Genomic DNA, 7,743 nt, shown 5'->3' with positions numbered 1-7,743 from the left:
AAGGAAGTCCCTCCCCACGTTCGCCATAAACCAAAAAGAAGAAACGGGTGTGCAGTGTACAGCTGTATCGTTTGCATTTGCATTTTGGCCTTCCCTCACCGCGCACTGTGCGGACGTTCGGACATAAATGTTTCAAATGGTTTCGTTCCATCCCGGGGGCGAGAAATTGCCCAGACAGTACATGCAGGTTATAATAGTTTTCATTCAATCCGACAAGGCTAGCGAGCGACAACGATCGCAACACATCGCCCCCCACTGGAAAAGGGGTTTCCTATCGAAACAATTCGGTTGTGCCCGTTGTGACGGAAAGTCCGACTTCTATACGGCTCGGCTTGGAGGCGGGTTGTTGCATGTTTGTATAATCCGTTTGTTGAAAATATTTCACCACGAGAACGTGGATGCTTTTTCCGGTGTTAGATTCGTGCGATGGGGCACTCGGTCTCGGTCCCGTTCCGGGAGTGGAGAAATTGAATTCGAAACCACGAAACCTTCCGGGTTGCCTCTCGAAACGGGACAGAAGCGTTGAGGAATGGTTTAATTTTTCAACCGTGTACCGGGCTCTACTTTAACATGGAGTTAAAGCTGACGACATTAAACATGCCAAGGTGTTTTGCAAGGTGCTTGAAACACTTGGAAGGGCTTAAGGGTTTTGTTAGAGGAGAATTCCCTTGCTAGGATGTATAAAAGAAATAGACTAGACTTCTGTCCATATAGAGCTCTTGACTATGTGCAATATACTACTAAGAACTTTGCTAAAATTTACGAAAAATTAGGCTTTTAATGATTGAATACAAGCAACATGTTCATTAAGAAGTCCCAATGAAATGTTAAACTGAATATTTAAAAAAGATTGCATACCTTCAGGCGTTTTGTACTGAACAAGAAAAACATGGTACAAAATGTTGCAACAAAAAGCGACTGTTTACAAATGGTAATTTTGAATGAGAAATAGAAAAACCCAACAAAATACAGCAAACAACCAATCTGATATGTATAACAACATCGAGCTCTCCCTAACGTTTCAACGCTACACCCAACCGCAGCTGAAATTATCCCTTTTACGGGGCATTATCGCAAACAGGACAACAGTTTCACGTCTGCCTTAATCAAACCGACCCTCGCTGGCAATCATCTTGCCTAATAAAACACGATACGAATCAGACGGCAGCAACACGGAACCCGACGGAAGCGCAGCGCCCTAGAAGATAGGAAGTTTTCCATCCCCAGGTTTCGGCGTTTCCCCATTTGCCATTTGATGTGATTTGGACACCTTTCGGGCGCGCTGCAAAACGTCATCCCTCATAATACCTTGGAATTTGAACGTCAACTTGACGAGCGGTGGGGGGAAGCGATAGACGCAGCGTGGTGAAAGCAAAAACAGAACACGCAAGAATGAAGGAAAAGCTAACAGTCGTCGCAGCATCCTGTACCTTCACGGTCGATGCAAAAGGATACGCATCTCGTGATAAGCAAAAGCGTGTGTATATGTGTGTGTGTGTGTGTGTGTGTGTGTGTGTGTGGGGGGGGGGGGGGGAGGCGGAGAGGGATTTTGATACGACGCATTCATTCATTTCCTTTTCTATCCGTCCATCCCCGTGCCACCCGCAATTTGCCCAGGAGATTACGTTCGTAAATCCTTCCGCTAGAGTGACACTTTAATCGCCGCGCCGTTTCAGTATCGAATGAGTAAACCAGGGCAGGGCCGGAGTGATATGGGTCCAGACAGATTACTCCCAAACCCTCCCTACCCTTCCCAGAATCAAACAACCGTGCAAAAAGAACGTAACGTCTGACAGAGCGCGTATATTGTGGGGAAGAAAGGTCGCAAAAAGTAAACGGAATTGTGGTTTGTTTTCATATGCAGTTCCTATTGTGTGTGTGTGTGTTTTTCCCCACACAAAAGAATATTAAAACGCCTTCCTTAAACGCATCCCGCTTGTTGTCACTTCATTCGGAACCAAATGGGGTGTCCAAGAAAAAAAAAAAGACAAAACAATAATAACATAAACTGAACATCCTTCCGCAATAGAACCTTCCCATAACTGCATTATAATCTCGCTGTCTAGTGTCTTATTTACGGGGCCAACTCTTGTAAAAGTAATGAAATAATTCTTATGACCTGCAAGAGGTATTTTCATTACCTAAATTTTATTTCAGTACCCATCCTCAACCATGACCAGGGTCGCCAGGAAGGGAATGAAAAGGAAAAATTAACTTTTAGATCCTTTTTTTATCCCCCCATTTTACATCTGTCTCCTTTGTTTCTCGGAACTACGTTATAATAATTCCGAATCAACCAATAAAAAAACCCTGCAAAAACCCAAAAAAAAGCGAACCAACCGTCGGTGCCGCATTGAAACACAGTCGCCCCCACTGCAGGACCATTGGGACTCGTTGAAGTGGAAAATTATACTTTTGATTTCTTTCTCCCTAAGCTGATGTTTTTCCTCATTTTTTCTTCTGTACGTGCGCCATCTTGCTTTGGTGTAGTACTATGACTTTAGCCAATGGCCAGTAGAAGTTGGATGGGAGTAAGTTTTGCACCATTTCAGTAAAATGTACGTGAAAGTGAAAAAAAGGAAAACTCAAATCTCCCTCCTACGGTCCTACCAGCTTTGACGCAGTTTGAACGCAGTGATTTTTGTGGTTAGTGTGCTTAGTGGACGTGTCCAGTTTTGCTCTCCCCCGCCTTATCGATATCATTTATTCATCCCACAATATTAAATTTGTACTTGAAGTCTTCTCCTTTCCTATGACGATGAGCAGACTAATCGGAGTACATATCCAAAAGTGCCTCCAGTACATGCCAGCCGAATGGTATTAGGCATCTCTCTCCCCGGGCATGTAAAAGCGTAACCAAATGTCAGCTCCCCAGAATCGTATCGTGTTGTGTTTGTTATGCAAATAATATTTTGTCATTTTTATGCGAGATTTAATATGATTTGCATTTTTCCGATTGCCGTATGGCGGCGCTCTTGGCCCTTCCATTTCCCTATCAGCACGAAATGATGCTGGCGAATCGTAATCAAAACCATCTGCTCCGTCTGAGTGCTCCATTCGAGTAGCCGGACGGTCGTCGGGATTAAACGATCTCCACCCACAAGCGCCCAAAAGTGGGGTAGAATGTAGAATCGTCAGAATTCTTTAAGCTCGATTTTCCGACATCGTCGCTACGGTGCACGAGCAAAGCTGAGGTTTTCCTTCCAGAATTTCGTCTCTCGCTTTCTCTCTGTGTGCGCCCACTCACACTCCGCACGCATCCATCCGAAACCTTGGAACCTTCGCTACCGCCAGCTATAAGCAAACCTTTTCCAGCTTTGTTCCTTTTTGCCGCAGCGAGAGCAAAGCGGAACCGTGACAGTGTATAAAGTAAAAAAATAAAATAAATAAATACACCTCCAATACGCGTACGTACCCCAGCAGCGTACCCAACAGAAGATGAAAAAAAAAACGAGCAGTCAAAATAAACGGTAAACATTTTACGTCAAATGTTCATAAACCGTTACGGACCTCGAACGCGCGCGCGGCTGATGTTTTATGGAGTGTTAGGCCGGGACCGACCCGGCCTGCCACAAATCAGGAAAGCGAACCGTTCCGGATTAGGGTCTGATTTGATTGGCTCGCCTGTTTGCAAGGGACAACGGTCTCGGGACGTATGGAAGAGAATGTGCACACAACAAAAACAGTCGCAAATCCAAGTGCCACTTCCGGTTTGAAGCACACAGCAGCAACAGAAGAGCAACCATTTTCACCAGCCACCATTTAAACTGTACCATTTGGAGAGGGAGGACGTCTTTACGCACCACGTCTGGCACGTAATATTTGCATGTTTACTTATGATATTGAGACATCAAGCACTAGGGGAAGGAAGGATCATCAGACGTGGTGCTATTTTTATTGCTTTGCTGGTTTGTACTCAACCACCGACAGGAACCGAGCATGATTGTTCAATCGAACGAAAACGTGTGCTGAAATGAAGCGATGCTGTTTGCTGAATATTAGACTCACGGCCATCAGACGGTCGTGATCGGTGTCGTGAAGCAGATAGGAACCTTTTTGGTTATCTGAGATATCATAGGAGGCTGATATCAACAATAATGTTCACAGGCATGATACTAATAAACTTAAGACACTTTTCAGGAGATAAAATAAAAAAAAACAATTTGAGGGTATCATTATCATCATTATCAACGAAGCAATGGAAAACTTACAGCTTGTGTCGAAATCAGATGGCAAGTATGATTGTCGACTAGTTTTTGGCACCAAGAGACCTAACAGATATTCGAATAGAGGCTAAAGCATAAAGAAAATGCATCCCATTTGCATCATTTTCATTAGATGCACTATTACATCTGTTTTTTCTTCACAATTTGATTGTCTAGTGTTGGATACCAGTTACCACAGGGATAGTGGAACACATAGCAACACTTAGAAAGCATAGCAACCATGCGGTATAAAAGGAGCCGATAGCTCATCATCGCTTTACTCTGAGATTGACTTTCAAATACAAAACTTTAACTAGAACCTGTGTGCGATAGTCCGAGTAGTTCGGACATATCATCTAGCTATCCCAATTCAGAGCTAGTTGGTCCTACTCAACTTCTTAGCACCATCTGGTATTTTCCATGTAAACTATTCAAACACTAAGTGTTAATTGTTGTTAGTTGTTGTTAGACTGTCCGTCAAACTAAATGTGGTCAATGTCGAGAACTCAACCATCGGGCATCGGACGTATCTAAAAACTTCAACAAAATCATCAAGAATATTGTAGGAATTAAACTTAAGTCACTATTGGCCAATATTTTAAGGTATTTTAGAGTAGTATAAAAGATTTCGTTGAGATCTTTATATTTGTACGTAATCTTGTAAAGAATTGACGATGCCTAGTTGACCTTGTACTTAGATGATGTTAGTGGACCATTGTGGGAAAAAAGTCATCAAGAAGCTTCTAGGAATTAAACTGAAGTCCCTATTACCCAGTTTTGTTCAGTAGACTTTGACAATGTCTACTATTCTTATATTTTAAAGAAATCTAAGAGGATCACCATGAGATCATTTGAACCTGAGAGGCTCAATCTTCAGTAACAAACGCTTCTAACACCAGCCAAAATTTGCGGAGTCCATGTTGGATATGATTGTTCAGTTTTCCATCATTTGCGGGTATGGAGTGTGGTCAAATTCGAAGGAAGAGTTCCAACTAATGTAGACACACGGCTAGAACTTTTACGGTGACATTCTCTGGAGTGCAATGAATTTACGATAGATAATGTCTACAAATGAGACAAAACTGAACATTCTGAAGCTTTTAAATGATACAGCTTTTAGAGCTTCTACATCTCCCGAAAAAACGTTGTTGGTTCAAAAGCCATCATCTTGGTCTTGATTATTTAAATGTGTCCAAAAGTATATCCTATTCCTATTACAGTACGCATCCATGAACAAGGCTTGAAAAAAAACAATCAAATATCATATTCTTAAATGCAATCAATGTAAGACACTGAGTATCATTTGCCGATGTACACATCATTAAACAAATGAAGCAAAAATGGAGCAAGAAGCGTACATAAAATATATCCCATTTAAACAATTCCTCAGGCCATGGAGCAACCAACATTCAAATGTAAGCGCTCTGTTTCCAATCAATTAGTTCTACGATCGAAATTCGCATTAAAAGAGTATTAAACAAACCATAATCTATCGTTGATAGAGTGAGTGTATGGCAAAAACGAAGAAAGAAAAAAACAACCCGATTGGAATAACTTCCCAGCAAACATCTGAATTAACTTCACGCTCCAATTGGCGCGCGGAAACTTTTGTGCTCGTGCAAAACTGATGCTGGCATCGTATTTAGAGCGTAAAGCATTTAACCGTCTGCGAATCCTGCCCATTACACGCATGCCGGAAGCTCGTACATCTTTGCGTTAGTCACCCAAACTAGTCACCGCACCGCAGAGCCGGCACCACACAAACAAACAAATTATCGCAAACGCTTTCCGCTGCACCGAGTGTGTAGTGTAACCATGGCACAAGCAGGACGACATCGCCCGTCGTTTGCATTGCGGTGCGGGGATGAGCCAGTACCACCATAAATGCACTCTCGTTCATTCGCTCGCTCCCTGTCACATGTGTGCCATCATCATAACTTTACGGTTGGCTTTGTAACGATTTAGTGAGAGAGAGAGAGCAAAAACCATACACACACACACACACACAATCACCCAAACAGCCACCAGCTGCTGTGTGCCAAAGTTTAATTAAACCATTCCTAAAAGTTTCCAAAAGGACCCGCCTGGAGGGAAAGTTCGCCAGCCAAGAATTGCATGTTCCATCCAGCTGCGCACTCCCTTCCCCACCCCACATATACACACATATGGCCTCGAGTCAAGTTGGCACCTCCCACGATAGAGCGGAACGCTGTCAAGTTTACACTGTCATCATCATACAATCGGGGATCGGTTTTTCTTTTGCAAAACCCTCCCCTACCCGGAACACTCTCCAATGGTCCAAGGATGGCACTGGCAGATGAAATGTACGCCTTTCCGGCTGCAAAACGAGCTGCCGTTTCAGATCGGGAGCTAACTTTGCATAAAATGTTGCCTTCCGTTCCAATGTACACACATTCCAGCGGTGGCACTCTAGCAGGTGGGCCCCTGGCAAAACCCACATGCACACCACACACAGTGTGTGTGAGTGTGTGGATATGCTCAAATATCATAACTTATTAACGGCATAAAATATGAAATTGTCAAAAGCACTTAAACCCCGATAAGGGAACCGATCCTCTGAGCCGAGTGCCGAGTGCCTTCTTCGAGATCCTGTTGATGGCTTTTGAGTCAGGCGCCCCTGCCCATTCGCACCCTCCGCAACCGGTCCTGATTCATTATGGCAAATAATTAGAAGGAACAGAGCAGCAAGGGCTGCCAAAGGAGGGCACATTATCACAGGCGACAGAATCGAATAAGGGGAATGCATGACAAAACGGGAGACCAGACTCGAAGCAATTTACCGAGTCTTGGAGACGAATCTCTTAAAAAGGCTCCACCTCCCCACCCACTTGTGTGCAAGCGCGTGGAAGGAGATCTGAAGGATCGGAAAGAAAAAGGGCTTTTATGCCTGCTCATGCTCCGAATGGCTGAATTAGTTAACCCAACCCTTGGAGTTTCAGCCCCGCTTTTTTGTGTGTTTGATCGATATAATAACTTAAATTAAATCTACAGCCATTAAGCTTTAGTACCCGGCACTAGTTTGGTATTAAAAATCCCTCCCCTCCCTGCCCTGCAGCCTTGCACCCTCATTCCTTCCGCACGGCAGACAGGTGAGCGAAGTGAACCGACGAAGTACGTCATTTCTTGGCAAGCTTTTCATTCGCTAGTAGCTCCGCGCGGCCCCGGAAGGCAAACTCTCTCCACAATCCTTCTTTACAGCTACATTAAGCGCTGCCCGGCATATGGATATGCATATTTATGAGAGGTGGAAAATGAACCAGGCAGCAAGGGTTGAGCGCGGGAGTTAGTTTTCCCTGCCCGGGACACATACACATACACCATCATCGTAAGCGGGCGAGCTGGTAAGTAACCTGCTTGGAGTAACGCTTTGGAGCGCCAATGCAAGCATCCAGATGATGGATGAAATGGTGAAAGATGCGAACAGAGAGATTGCTTCTTTTCATTAAATATTGAAATTCAATGGTTTTGCAGCTGAAAGGCGAACGGTGCGGCTCCACTGCCGCTTGTATCCCCCGCA

Source organism: Anopheles gambiae, chromosome 3, assembly GCF_943734735.2.
Source record: "Anopheles gambiae chromosome 3, idAnoGambNW_F1_1, whole genome shotgun sequence".
NCBI lineage: Eukaryota > Metazoa > Arthropoda > Insecta > Diptera > Culicidae > Anopheles > Anopheles gambiae.
Note: the sequence above shows the minus strand (reverse complement) of the source record.